Source organism: Macrotis lagotis, chromosome X, assembly GCF_037893015.1.
Source record: "Macrotis lagotis isolate mMagLag1 chromosome X, bilby.v1.9.chrom.fasta, whole genome shotgun sequence".
Classification (NCBI taxonomy): Eukaryota; Metazoa; Chordata; class Mammalia; order Peramelemorphia; family Peramelidae; genus Macrotis; species Macrotis lagotis.
This window is the reverse complement of record NC_133666.1, coordinates 556,579,054-556,591,569: the sequence shown is the minus strand read 5'-3', so window position 1 is coordinate 556,591,569 and position 12,516 is coordinate 556,579,054. Positions and strand designations below refer to the sequence as shown.

The 12,516-nt window shown below is 34.6% G+C and overlaps 1 long non-coding RNA gene across 2 annotated transcripts in view; it reads left to right on the top strand.

Annotated features, from left to right (window-relative positions):
• LOC141497872 (uncharacterized) overlaps nucleotides 1–11,746 on the top strand; it is a 194,558-nt gene extending 182,812 nt beyond the window's left edge. For both annotated transcript variants that reach the window (XR_012471477.1, XR_012471478.1), the window contains one exon: nucleotides 279–11,746. This is a non-coding gene — a long non-coding RNA (uncharacterized LOC141497872). The remainder of the gene's footprint in view (nucleotides 1–278) is intronic.
• Nucleotides 11,747–12,516: the final 770 nt, after the last annotated feature.

Sequence of the window (12,516 nt, the reverse complement as noted above, 5' to 3'; positions counted from 1 at the left end):
TATTTATATATATATATTTATATTTATGCACATACATAAAATGCTCCTTCTATATGGCTACCTCTGCCAACAGCCCCACTCAATTTTTAAAAATATTATTTTTATTTTTTAATTTATGGAATAAAATAAGCATTTATATAACAGTATAATAAAATCTGATTGCACATAAAACTGCAAATTTATTATACACAAATTGCTATTCCTTTTAAATATATGATAAACTTATCATGTTTATTTCTTTATTTTTCATCACCTTTCTCCCCTCCTCACTTCCCCAGATGGTTACCGTTCCTTCTTCAGAGGGAGTCAACAACCTGCAACCTGGAAAATATGACCAGTATTGGATGGAAACAATGGAAGCTTATTTGTCTAATTCTGAGCAAAATAATAAACAATAATGATTGAATCTTTTGGGAAAGGAACCCAGAGCAGCTGTCAGACCTCAAATTGAATGTATTTGGGTTAATTAATCTACTGGGGTGGGGGTGGGGGCATTGCAAGGGAAATATGGGAGAAGTGTAGGGTAGGTTAGGGAAGAGGAAGAGCATAGAATTTTATCTGTAAACCTCTATTCATATTCAGCAGTTGAATGTTATCTAGAAATGAATGAGTACATGTGAAGGGCTTAAATTCATGTTTTCTCCAGAAACTGAGACCAAATGAAGACAAAGTTACTTCATAATAATATGAACTAATAGCTAACATTTACAAAGATATCACCTTAAGGTATGCAACATATTTTACAAATATTATCTTATTTGATCCACACAAGAATCTGGGAGGTAGATGCTATTGTTATTCTGTTTTTACAGATAAGAAAACAGAGGCAGATAGAAGTAAAGTGACTTGCTCAGGGTCATACAACTAGCTAGTAAGTGTCTAAAAGATTTAAACTCCTTCCTGACACCATATCCAGTGTTCTTTCCACTGAGACATTTTTAAATCAGTAAATGGCAACTGAGTTTATGTTTCACATTATGGTGAACTTTCCTAGAACTGTTTGAGAAAATTCAAGTCAGTCCAATTCAGTACAATCAACAAATAATCATAGTATATCTGGTAGATAACAAACATTGGCCCAGGAGTTGAAGAGAATATAGATGAGTCAGAGAAGAAGCTATAAAATTTGAGAACTGATTACTAAAAGGTTAAAGGATACTTCAAAATAAATATTGTAGGGGTGGCTAGGTGGTGGGCCCTGGAGTCAGGAGAACCTGAGTTCAAATCCAGCCTCAGACACTTAATAATTACCTAGCTGCATGGCCTTGGGCAAGTCACTTAACCCCACTGCCTTGAAAAAAACCTAATAAATAAATAAACAAACACAAACAAACAAACAAATTAATAAATAAATATTGTACTTTTTTTTTTGCAAGGCAGTGGGGTTAAGTGGCTTGCCCAAGGTCACTTAGGTAATTATTAAGGTCTGTGGTCATATTTGAACTCAGACACTCCTGATCCCAGGGTCAGTGCTCTATTCATAAATATTGTACTTTTAAAATAGTTATCTTGATATTCTTAATTGTATTCCCCTTCCAAAATGGTAACTCTTTAAATGAAACAAACTTGTCTTTTGGAATTTTCCTCAGAACCTGTAGTTTATTCATTCACCATCCTCACAAATATATTTTATACATAACTTATTTCTACATAGTTATTTACATATTATAGCCTTCATTTGACTGTGAGTTTCTCAAGGATCTGTCTTCAAGGATTGATTGTCTTTTATCTGTTTTGTCTCTAGGACTTAGCACATGTAGGGTACTACTTGTCTCTAGGACTTAGTACATGTAGAAGGTACTTAATAAAGTTTTATTGACTGAAACAGATGATAAATCTTCTAAAATAAGAAGTGTTTTCATCACTGCTCTTGATCGAAGGAAAAGAATTTAGAAAGAGACTGGCTAATTTGAAGAGTAAAACAGCTGGCTAGGAGTATAGACTATAAGAATGGGATTTTCATTGCTGAACCATGGCTTAACATATAGCAATGAAAGGCTCTTGACTTGTGTAGAACATACCCAATGAGGACTGGTAAGATTGTATTTGGAGGGCAACTAGTTGGCATAGTAGAGAGAACATCCAGAATATAGTCAGAAAGCCCTGAGTTCAAATCCTGCCTCAGACTTACTAGCTGTGTGACCCTGAATAAGTCACTTATCTCTGTTTGTCTCAGTTTTCTTGTCTGCAAAATGAGTTGGAGAAGGAAATAAGCAAACCACTCAAGTATCTATGCCAAGAAAACCCCAAATGCGGCTTCAGAGAGTGGGACAGACCTGAAAAATGGAACAACAATGTGTATTTATCTGGATTCTAGTAAAGCTTTAACCTAAAAAAAGAAAGGGCAGTTTTTCAAGCAAAGTCTAGATGACTACTTTGGGACACATTGTGGAGAAAAATCTTATTTAAATATGGGTTGGATGAGGTTACTTCTGAAACTCCTTCCAGTTCTGATATGCTATGGTAATTGTCTACCTACCCCAGCCCACTCAACCCCCTCCCCCCATCAGGAAATCTAGCCAAGGAGACAGACATAAATGTATGAGACAAATAAGAACACAAAGAATTCCAATAATCCACATAAAGAACTTTAAAAGAGCATATCATTAATTACTAATTGAATATTACAGGTAACCAGGATGACAGAGTCAAAAAAGATATCATAGAGAGTTTTCTGTCATCCTGAAAAAGGTCAGACTTTTTAGTAGTAACTTGATAATTAAAGGGCATTTCTTTCTTCATAGATTCTGTTGACTTGGTGATACAATTATAAACCTATGAATCCTTGGACAAATCTCTAATCTTAGCAAATATTTCAGTAGTGAATCAAAAAGTAACTATGAAATATCACTCTCTGATCCAGGGATTGACCAATTCCAGTCCTTTTGAAATACAGGATAAGACTTTTTAACTGATCAAATTAAAAAAAAAATTAATTCCACAGTAATTTGTGAATATTTTTCTCCCAGTCATACCCTCTTCCCCCTCTTCCCCACTTTCCCCAATGGATCTTCTCAAAAATAGTAGAGAAAACCCAGTAGATATAACCATTCTGGTCCACAGGATATGTACTTCATTACACACCCATAAGTCACCCTCCTTTTCAACAAGGAGAATGGTGCATTTCTCTTTTCTAGGACCAGAATTAGTCATTATGTTTATATTACATTTGGTTTCATTTGATTGTTCTTTTTGTTTACATTATTTTAGTCCTTGTGTGCATTGTTTTCCTTGTTCTTGCTTCACTTGGTATCAGTTTAGACATGTCTTCTCCTGTTTCTCTGATTTCCTCCTATTCATTGTTTCTTCTGGCACAATAGTATGTCATCACTTCCATGCATCACAATTTGTACAGTCAATCCATAATTTTAACTGATTTATAACAAAAGACAACTTTCAATGGTGCAAGTTCTAGTTCACTGACCTCAGTGAGTTTCCATTTGCAGGAAACTTAAAGGTCATCTGTTCAATTATTTTTCTGTTGTGTTTAACTCTTCATGAAGACATTTGGAGGTTTCTTGGCAAAGATACTGGAATATCTTGTCATTTCCTTCTTTAGCTCATTTTACAGATGAGGAAACCAAGGCATATAGAGCTAAGTGACTTACCCAGGATTACATAGCTACTTAGTGTCTGGGCTTAGATTTGAACTAAGATTCTCCTGACTCCAGGGCTGGTGCTCTATCTGTTGCCCCACCTAGCTGTCCTAGGTTACATGGGTAATAAATAGCAAAGCCAGGATTAAAACCAGGTCCTCTGATTCTAGATTCAAGGTTCTTTCTCCTAGAACATATTTCATCCTAGATGCTTCTTAGCTTAAGAAATTAATTACAGAAATGGAAGGAGTATGAAGTTCTGATTTGGACTTTAATCACTTACTCATAGTGGCATAACTAAGAGTATGCTGAACTAACTTTTCCCTATCCTATTTCATATCATGACAAAAAAGACATAATAAAATTGGTCATAAGTATTTTGTTAATAGCTAAAAAGGTATACACACATATGTAGAGATGCACACATATATCCCTGTATGAAAATTCAACAAGAATCATTTGACATCTACTTTAGGAACTAAGGACAAAAAGGCAGAGATGGAAAAAAGTCTCCTGAGGAAATTCTCTTCCAAAGTTTAGAATTAGTGGGTTTAACTATCTTTGCTTCAGGCTTTAGAGAGCATTACTCCTGGAGGCCATATCCTCCTGAGCATGGAAGAATGATAAGATGCTCAAGTTTTTCTCAGTATGAATATGGGTCAGCAATTAACTATCTCAAAGAAGGTGTTTATGTAAATTTATTAATGTGGTTTCAGGCTGGCAATACAAGTATAGATATTATAAACCAGGACTAGCATGACTGGCACCCAATTGGGGTGGGGGGATTTATGACTAAGGATATATGTGAGCAAGGAGTCATCAAATGAATAACACCTTTTGACAAGGAAAAAAGATTTGACACCTACATTCCTTCCAAGAGTACTGTCTACTTCTAGAGAAGAAATAGATCCATAATTCTTTTTAGCTTCTCAAACTCATAGGTGTTTGGTGGTAGGAAGAATGATGTTTATTTTTTAATTTTAATTTTTAATTTATGGGATAAAATAAGCTTTTCTATAACATAGTATAATAAAAAGATGATTGTACATGAAACTGCTAATCTACTATACACAACTGCTTTTCCTTTCAAATGCACAACAAAACCATCATGTAGCTTTCTTTTTTTCCTTCCCCCCAGCTATATACATACTTTTATTTATCAGTTCTTTTTCTGGATCATCCAGATAGTGTCTTTCTTCATTTTTCCTTCACAAGCAATTATGTGGTGGCAAAGAACTGGAAATTGCAGGGATACCCATCAATTGGGCAATAGCTGAACAAGTTGTGGTATGTGATTATGATGGAATACTACTGTGCTATAAGAAATAAGCTCAATAATTTTAGAAAAACATGGAAAACAGAAAATAATGAAAAGTGAAATGAACAGAACCAAGAGAACTGTATACAGTAACAGAATGTTGGATTTTGATTCAGATTATCTGGTTCAAATCCCATGATTTTGGACAAGTCACTTATCCCTCTCGACCTCAGTTTCCTCATATGTAAAATGAGGTTGGGGGAACAGGTTTAGATATTAAAGATTTCTTCCCACTATTTATTTATAGTGAGGAATGATCAGAGACATTTTGCTATAAACTTGTGTGGTTGATATTATTTTAGAATCATTGTTCAACAAAAATCAAGGAAAATATTAGAAAGTAACACTAGCAACAACACACAAAGGGAGCTTCATGGTTCTTCCTCAGTAAACCATTCTGAATCTCCCATATTCCTGTTACTGAGACTTTACTTGAATAAATTATCTTCTATAAATCTATTGCTTGAACTTTTGTCCTGAAATGCCTAATAAATCAGTATGTACTTTAATAAGCCTTGATAAATAGATAAAAAATACCTGCTGATGTTTATGACCATGTAAATAAATAAAGCTAGTTTAATCTATGATATCAGTGCCTTGCCTTCAGTTTGCCAGGGAACAACTGGGAAGATGAAGAGATGAGGAGTTATCTTTGAGCTTTTCTATCAGGTAAAAAATTCCCTTTTTGCTTTTTTTGTGCTCATTAAAAGAAAAAAGGAACATCTATTAGCTAGCAAGCATTGATTGGGTAATGCTGAATGAGAAATATATTTAGCCCAATGAAGTAATTAAAAAAAAAAGATGGTCCTCAATTTTCTTGGAGATTGTAGTCATAGAACTTCAGTTCTGAAAAGGACCTTAGATATTATCCAGGCCAACTCATGCTTTAACAAGAATCCTCTTGCAAAAAATATCAAAATATCAAAATGAGGGAAGACTATGCTTAAAGACCTCAAGTAAGAAAAAACCCATTGATGGCTGCTCTAAGCAAAGGGTTCTTTTCCTGCCCAAAGTGAAATGACACATGGTTTTTTTTTATATCTAGTGTGAGAAGTATATTTGTGATCATCACCTATGACATCTTTGTAAACTACAAAGGAATGTGAGTGTGTGTGTGTGTGTGTGTGTGTGTGTGTGTGTGTGTGTGTGTGTATGTGTCCAATGGAGACTCAGATTCTAGGGCACATTCTGATTCTGCCTTGCTGATTCTACCTTGGATAAGTCAATTTCAGAAAAATCTGGAGATTTTAATGTATTATACACTCAATATGATCATAGATTCAAAGATAGAATGAATCTTAAAGGCCATCCTGTCCAACCCATCCCCTCCTTACCCAGAGACTTACAGATGGAGCATAGAGAGGCTAAGTAATTTTTACAGGATCACACAGCTAGTAAATGTTTGAGAATTTGAATCCAAGTTATCATTCCTCCAGGTTTTCACCCTATTCATTATACCATATCAATAGAATGACAAAACAGTCCAAAAGAATTAATGTGATCAAAGGCTCTATTAAGAGAGATAGCGAGTTTAGAGAAAAGGTATTAGTAGGTCTGCTGAAATAAATCTTGATCATCTCATATTTGGAGTAACATATTCAGTTCTGAGTCCCTCACTGTAGGACACATTGACAAGTAGGAGTTGATCCAGAGAATGGTGACTAAGATGACAAGAGGACTCAATACTAGACCATATGTGTATTATTTGAAAGAACTGGAGATTTTTTAGCAGAAAGTCTGTATGTGGAGGCATGGGAAGGGTGAACATATGCTCTGTTGTGGATCTAACTAAGGTCAGTTTCCTGGTAGTTTAAATATGGTTTTAAAATAGAATAAGACCTTCATAGATTATTTGACAGTTAACAAAGGGAGATTTTCTTAGCCATATCAGGAGAAGGATATTCAACAAGTATAAGCATTGCTACTTGATCTAAATCCACTGCCTCTGAGTTGCTCATTGTGATCCAAGTGCTAGATCACATCTGGAGATCATTGTGGCTGTACTTTGTGATAAAGTGGCTCAGAAGTTAAGTCAAGTTAAGTTAAGTTTGAGCATTTAGTCCCCTGAGTCAATTACATTCTGAGGATGTTTTCTCCACCTTTTAAGGAAAAACTAGCCTAACTTGTAGGAGATTGGAGAGGGAGTATATTGCTACCATTACAAGATGATACATGACTTTTGTGTAATTGAAGGGTTGCCATATTAAAAAAAGGACAATATTTGTGCTTCTGACCCTAAAGGGCAGATCTAAGTGTAGATGCTACAGAGGCAGATTTTGGTTCCATGTAAGGAAAAACTTGCAACAGTGAGATCTGTCTGAAATTGTAATAAGCTGTTTTTGGATATAAGTGAATTTTCTTTCACTGGAAGTTTATGAATAGAGATTGGACAACCAGTTGTCAAGAGATCCTCTTTGGTGCATATATTTACAACTAGAAGAGATACTAAGTCTAAACCCTTCATTTTCTAGATAAGGTTCTTGAGACTCAAAAGGGCAAAAGAGTTTTCCATGTTCTCACAGTGGCAAAGTTGTATTCCAAGAGTTACTCAAAAACTGAATTCAACACTCTTTCTACTATCTTCTCCAGTTCCTTGGTTTAATATGGGATGGACTACATGGTCCCTTTCCTACTCTAAGCTTCTATGATTCAATGGGAACGGGGAATTGGGCTTATCAAGTCCAGTTCAATCATAAAGTTGCCTGAATGAACGATTCTAATATAGAATAGTAACATGTGATTGAGATTGTGCATTGTCACCTTTCAACAGCCCAAGATTGCTTCTGGAGTACTGTCTCTTAGGTAGCTCCAGGAACTTTTCTTGGGAACTTCTTTAAGGGCAAAATTGATGCTAATCAAAAATTTCCACAAGATGAGACTGTGATGAATTGGTCAACTCAAAAGATCAAATTAATATCAGAATAGTGTCTAGGGATTATAGCAAGGGCTCTTCAACAAGGACTGCTGGAAGAAATGGTAAACCACTTCAGAATCTTTGTGAAGAAAACCAAAACAGGGATCATAAAGTGTCAGACACAACTGAAAAAAGGACAGGAATATAATAATAATAATTTAAAAGACCAAGATGCATCAAATTTTCTAAATAAGGCAAAGAAAATAGAGATAATGGATGAAAATTTGTATTTCAAATAAAATTATAATAACATTTTTGTGTTAATTGATGTATCTGTCTCTTCTATTGTTTAATAGTGTATATTTAAGTGATACAAGTTGGAATTACAGAATCTCAAGATCAAAAATGTTCTCAGAGAATCTTATCCAGAAATGTACCTAAACATTTTTTTCTGTACAATATCAATCAAATGATCATCCATTCCTGTCCTGGATGGGACTGAAAAGAAACTGACTATGATGATAGTGATGATAAAACTAGGCTTATATAGCACTTCTAAATTGATATCATAATCTAGTAAAGGAGGTATCATTATTATCCTGATCTTAATAGATTGATCCTGAGAGATAGTAAGTAACTTGTCCAAGATTGCACAGCTTGTAAAAATTTGAAGCAGAATTTGAACTTAGGTCTTCCTAACTCCAAGTCTAGGGTCCTATTCCTTACACTACTGAGTTAGCACAATGCTGGCACATAATAGGTACTTACTAAATATTTCTTGACTTTGATTATTGACCTAGTTATCATCCCTCACTGACATATTCCTTGTCATTTTCCTTTTCTAGATTACAACACCTCTGCTATGACATCATCTTAGAAATATTGGAGTTCATTAGATCCCAGTTTATCTCACCCTGGATATATTTTTTGTCTACTGAATAGAGACTTGGGAGAGACATTAGTCTTTTGCTGAGATAATAATAATAATAATAATAATAATAGACATTAATGAAGTAATTTGGAGCTTGTGAAGCACTTTTTCCATATATTATTTGAACCCTATGACCTTGTGATTATATAGGGATTATATAGATGTTACCTTCTCCATTTTATAGATGAAGAAACTTAGGATCAGTGTGAGGTCACACAGTCAGTAAATGCCAGAGATGGAATATGAATCCTAATTCAATTTCAGCACTTACATGTTTTTGCTATAGGATTTTAAAACATTCCCCTCTATCAATTGGCAAATGATTGAACAGATGATGCTATATAATAGATTTCTTATGCTATAATAAGAAATGCCGAGCATGGTGATTTCCAAAAAACCTAGAAATATTTACATGAATTGTTACAAAGTGAAATGAACAGAACACAATAACAACAATACTTTACAATGAACAACTGTGAACGATTTAATTACTCTCAACAGTACAATGATCTAAAGGATCCTAAAGGTCCCATGATGAAAAATGCTATTTGTCTCCAAAGAAAGAACCGATAGATTCTGAATGCAGATCAAAAAATACTTTTTTTTTCCACTTTATTTTTTCATGGTATTTTTTGGTCTGTGTTTTCTTTCACAACAGGACTAATATGGGAATATGTTTTGTATGACTGCACATATATAACCTGTATCAAATTGCTTACCATCTTAGCGAGGGGATGGAGAAGAGAGCAGGAAAGAAGTTTGAGCTATTTTTTTAAATGAATGCTAAAAAAATTTTTATATGTAGTTGGAAAAATATACATATATATTTAAAAAGACATTACTTTCCTCATCCCATCCTATCCTACACTCCCCTCAGCAACACATTTGTAGACTATTTGCCTCTGCTACTGTCTTATGTTAATCCTTTTTAGATTTGATTTCAGAGGGTAGATTTTTTTTAACCTTGACCCCAGATACTTGGGAGCCCACCCTCTTTGGGATTTGCCATTCTCTAAGCATTGATTAAATTATAGTCCACTGAATGACCTGAATAGAAAGCTTAGAAGAAACAGGAAGCATTTCAGAATGGTTCTATAGTCTTTTAGATTGCACTTTTCACCAGCCTGCCCTAAATGATATCTGGCCCTTGACTATGAAAAATCAAGTGTATTGCTTATGTCTTCTTGCAGAAAAATCAGAATTCCAATGAGCAACAGTTTTATGAACAGTGCATTCATTAAAAGAGTATTAATACCTGAGAATTTACCTATCAAGGGAGACTCAGGAACTTTTTTGAAAACAATTACAAAACACTTCTCACACAAATGAAATCAGACTTAAATAACTGGGCAAACATCAACTGCTCATGGATAGATCAAGCAAATATAATAAAAATTACAATTCTACCAAAATTAAACTACTTGTTTAGTGTCCTACCAACCAAAATTCCAAAAAATTACTTTAATGAGTTAGAAAAAATTGTAAGTAAATTCATATGAGAAATAAAAAGTCGAGAATCTCCAGGGATTTAATGAAAAAATGTGCAAAAGAAAGTGGCTTAGCCCTATTAGATCTAAAATTATATTACATAGCATCAGTCATCAAAACTGTCTGATATTGGCTAAGAAAAAGGGTGATGGATCAGTGGAATAGACTAGGTGCAGTAGCAGGAAATGATTATAATAACCAGCTGTTTGATAAACTCAGAGTCCAACTATTGGGATAAAAACTCTCTCTTGGATAAAAACTCTTCAATAAAAACTGTTGGGAAAACTGAAAGTTAGTATGGAAGAAACATGGATTAGACCAACACCTTACACCCTATACAAAGATAAGATCAAATTGGATACAGGATCTAGACATAAAAAACAATATTATAAACAAACTAGAAGATCAAGGAGTAGTATGCCTTTCAGATCTATGGAAAGGGAAGCAGTTTATGACCAAGGAAGAGATGGAGAACATCATTCAAAACAAACTAGATAATTTTGAATACATTAAATTAAAAAGCTTTTGCACAGACAAAACCATTGTAACCAAGATCAAAAGAAAGGTAGCAAACTCAGAAACAATTTTTACGACTAGTGTTTCTGACAAAGTACTCATCTCTAAAATATATAGAGAACTGAGTAAAATTAAAAAAAAACACAAGCCATTTCCCAATAGACAAATGGTCAAAGGATATGCAAAGGTAATTTACAGATGAGGAAATCAAAGCAATCCATAATCATATGAAAAATTTCTCTAAATCACTAACTATTAGAGAAATTTAAATTAAAACATCTCTGAGGCACCACTTCACACCTCTCAAACTGGCCAATATGACCAGAGAGGACAATGATCAATGTTGGAAGGGTTGTGGGAAATCTTGGACACTAATACATTGTTGGTGGAGCTGTGAACTCATCCAGCCTTTCTGGAGAGCAATTTGGAATTATGCCCAAAGGGCAATAAAAATGTTCATACCCATTGATCCAGCCAGTACCTCTACTGGGTCTATACCCTGAAGAGATTATGAAAAAGGGTAAAAACATCATCTGTATAAAAATGTTCATTGCATCTCTGTTTGTGGTGGCAAAGAAATGGAAACTGAGGGAATGTCCATCAATTGGGGAATGGTTTCACAAACTGTGCTATATGTATGTGATGGAACACTATTGTTCTGTTAGAACCCAGGATGGATGGGAATTCAGGGAAGCCTGGAAGGATTTACATGAACTGATTCTGAGTGAGATGAGCAGAACCAGAAGAACATTGTACATCCTAACAGTAACATGGGAGTGATGATCAACCTTAATGGACTTGCTCATACCAACAGGGCAACAATCAGGTACAATTTGGGGGCATCTGTGATGGAGTATGCTATCTGTATCCTAAGAAAGAATTGTGGAGTTTGAACAAAGACCAAGGATTATTACCTTTATTTTTTTTAAAATGTTGTCTTATTATATAATTCTGCTATATCTCATACTATATATGTTTCTTCCTTAAGGATATGATTTCTCTCATCACATTCAACTTACATCAGTGCATACTAGAGGAATAATGTAAAGATTAGCAAACTGCCTTCTGTGGGGGGTGGGGGGAGGGAAGCGAGACTGGGGGGGAAAACTGTAAAACTCAAAATAAATATAACCTTCCTAAAAATTTAAAAAATATATCCCCAATGAGCATGTGATTCTCATAAAATTTAATATAAATGGCATTTAGCTATAAAGTAGTCAATAAAATTAATTGTTCTCTGTTAAAAAAATCTATTAAAAGTCTGCAACAACACTACAAGCCTCTTCTCATCCCCACTCAGAATTATTTTGTATTTATTTATCTGTGTACATGGTATACATCCTTCCCTTCTCCACCAATAGATTGTGGGTTCTTTGAGGGCAGAGACCATTATGCTTATTTGTTTTAACCAAAGTGTTTTACCTTTATTTGGGGTGTAATAAATGCTTTTTGAATTCAATTATTGGTAGATGATCTTTTGTTTTGTTCAATAGCTTTTTCATTCCTGCTTGACTCTTCATTGTTTTCTTGGCAAAGATACTGGTGTGATTTGTCATTTCCTTCTCCAATTCATTTTACAGATGAGGAAACTGAGACAAAGCGGGTTAAGTGACTTGCTCATGTTCAACAGTTAGTGTCTGAGGCCAGATTAGTACTCAGGAAGATGAACGTTACTGATTCCAGGTTCACCACTTAAATAAGTCAGCCTTAGAAGCAGTGTTATATGCTTTTACTGTACAGGAAAAAATGAATGATAGCTGATAGGAGTGTGTGTGTGTGTGTGTGTGTGTGTGTGTGTGTGTGTGTGTGTGTG